Source organism: Solanum pennellii, chromosome 10, assembly GCF_001406875.1.
Source record: "Solanum pennellii chromosome 10, SPENNV200".
In the NCBI taxonomy this organism is placed as follows: Eukaryota; Viridiplantae; Streptophyta; class Magnoliopsida; order Solanales; family Solanaceae; genus Solanum; species Solanum pennellii.
This window is the reverse complement of record NC_028646.1, coordinates 7,224,488-7,227,838: the sequence shown is the minus strand read 5'-3', so window position 1 is coordinate 7,227,838 and position 3,351 is coordinate 7,224,488.

The following is a 3,351-nucleotide window of genomic DNA, read 5'->3' as shown; positions in this document are numbered from 1 at the left end:
AAGCAAAATGTTATAGCTTTTGAACAAGATGGAGATGGTGTATTGAGATATCAAGGTAGATTGTGTGTATTAAATGTGGATGGGCTCCATGAGAGGATCATGGTAGAAACTCTTAGTTTCGGATCATATTCGGTCCATCTTGATTTCACAAAGATGTACCTTGACTTAAGAGAAGTCTATTGGTGAATTAGTATGAAGAGATGCACTGCAGAGAATTTTGCTAGGTGCCCAAACTTCCTACAAATCAAGGTAGAACATCAAAGATACCCTGGTGTGATTCTAAACATAGCTTTTCCGAAATAAAAGTGGAAGATGATTAATATGGACTTTATTACTGACTTTCCACTATCTCACATGCAACATGATTCGATTAGGATAATTATAGATCATATGACTAAATCAATCCATTTCTTGTTAGTAAAGACTACAAATTCAGCCAAATTATGGCAGGTTGTTCATCAAGAGGTGATTCATAATATATAGTTCTTAGTGCCTTCTCATTCACATTAGGCGTGATCAACAGGTTTCGTACCCATACATGCACGATTACATTAACGCAAGAACTAATATACCACCTTCAATGACAGAAACACAACCCTTACCAACGAACTACTTGAACAAATTTATCATGTAAACAATAATTCGACCGTACCTAACCCTAGATCATCATCTAAGGCTTATTCCTAGGATTTAACCAGATTTCACTCTGTGCGCGAAGGCCTACGCATGATTCTAGCGTTGATTTAAATATATTACACAGTGAACACAGATTTATAACTATTCAATTCATAAAGAAAACCTAGCCTACCTGGGCGCCACGCAGCTGCACAGAGTTATTGACTTCGATTTTTGTTTTCCCGGCTTGTGATGGTGATCTTGGCTAGAAACCCGCAATCTCTCGACAACCTCATGTTAGAAACCTCTTTGTCTTTTCTTTCCAAGCTTGCATCAACCTTTTGGGGGGTTCTAAGGCGTTTTACGACTAATTTAGGTATTTTAGTGTCACGACCTAAAACGAGCCGCGAGTGGCACCCACACTTATCCTACTAGGTGAGCGAACCAACAAATCTAAACCCCAACATTTACCAGTATATCAATTTTAAATAGTAAAAATAATGCGGAAGATCCAAAACTTATTAACGTAATCAATTAAATAAACTTCTAAAGTATAATACTCATTATCCCCAAAATCTGGAAGTCATCACATCAAGAACATCTATCCTCAAATTACTAAGCCTAAGAGAATTTAAGAAGCTAAAATAAGTAAAAAGAAGTGGTCCATGTCCAAACTTCAAAGACATCAAGACGTGAAGAAGAGAGTCCAGCCCTAGCTAGGAATAATAGCTCACCCTGAAATCTGATGTGCTGAAGACTGGCTAGAGTTGAGGACGAGTCGAAGTCAATGGTGCACTTGCTGCACTCCACAAAACAACAAGAAGAAAATAAAAGTAGGGGTCAGTACAAGGAACACGTACTGAGTAGGTATCATCGGCCAACTCAAAATAGAAACCAGTATATATTAAACAATAGTATAAAACCAACTACAATACTTAACAGTTGGCAAACAACAAGCACGTGAACCATAGACACAACAACACCATAATGGTTACACCCTCAATCACAACATTAAGCACACCTATGAGGACTCATGCCTCTACACCATACTCGTTTGGGAACTAGGTTCTTTGAGTTCGAGTATATTAAGTTAATTCAAGATTTCTTGCCTTTAATGTTAGTGTGTCGGAACGTCACTCCGATCCCCTAATACTGTGTTGGAACGTGACACTCCGATCCAATAATCCGTGTCGGAACGTGACACTCCGATCCAATAATCCGTGTCGGAACGTGACACTCCGATCTAATGTTTCCATTAATTATCATTAATACCACCACTTTTTCATTATTTAGTAATATTTTATCGAGCCTCCTTTATTCAAGGCATTACTTCGATAGAGATGGTTCAAGATTAGAAATTCAACAATCTCATAATTTTAGACCAACCACAAACCACACAATGAAAAGCATGCAACCACACAATCAAGTACATAGGAGACTTTACAATATTGTTCAATACATATCAATCGCTATTTAGAGTTTATCTATTAGATAGAATTAAACCATAACCTACCTCCACCGAAGAATCAAGATCAAGCAAGCTATCTCCCCAATGCCTTTGAACATTTTCTCAATTCACGTTGCTCGCTCCTCCCTTCGTTCATGCCCTTCTCTTTTTATTTTTCTTTTCTTTTTCCAGATTCTTTTTACCCTAATTATCATATAATTAATTATAAGTAACCCACTATTTATTTTAAAGTTCTCTCCTTTAACCCCCAACTAACTCAATTATAAAAATTACCCCACTAATTTCATAATAATAATTATGAATAGTCCAAAACACCCATTTAAAACTTTTAGCGGAAGTCTGACCAAGTCGGGGTTATGCAGTTTGTGACGGTCCGTCGTATCTATGACGGTCCGTGCTGCAAGTCCGTTTTGAAGTTCAGAGAGTCGATTTCGGTACCCAGACTCCAAAAATTGAAGTGTTTTGGAACGAGGACCCTGTGACGGTCCGTCGTATCCATGACGGTCCATCCTGAAGTTCAGAGAAGTAACTCCAGTACCCCGATTCCAAGAGTTGAAGTGTTTTGGAACGAAGACCCTCGACGGACCGTCGTGCCTATGATGGTTCGTCCTACTTGTCGTCGAGGGTAATGAGGAGAGCAGCAGAAGAAATTACACAAGTATGGGACGACGGAATCCATCACGGGCCGTCGTGACCATGACGGTCCTTCGCGTGGTCCGTCGACCCAGTCAGTTTTTATCAAAATAATTTTACTGCTCGAACCTACTAAACAGGTTGTTACAATAGATACCAATTTACCCATCGTTCATCCCCGAACGATCACAGGAGGAAAAGCAAGGGCGAGAAAGAGTACCTGAATCTGTAAAAAGATGTGGATATCTTTCTTGCATATCAACTTCACTCTTCCAGGTGGACTCTTCAACTGGCCGATTCTTCCACTGAACCTTGGTAGATACAATCTCCTTTGACCTCAACTTGCGGACCTCTCTATCTAGAATAGCAACAGGCTCCTCCTCATAAGACAAATTCTCATAAAGGAGCACTGAATCCCAACGAATGATGTAGTTTCCATCCCCATAGTACTTTTTCAGCATGGACACATGAAATACCGAGTGTACCCCTGAGAGTCCTGGAGGCAATTCCAATTCATAAGCTACCTCCCCCACGCGCTTCAGAACTTCAAATGGACCAATATACCTCGGACTAAGCTTACCTCGCTTACCAAACCGCATCACCCCTTTCATGGGTGAAACCTTCAGCAAGACTTG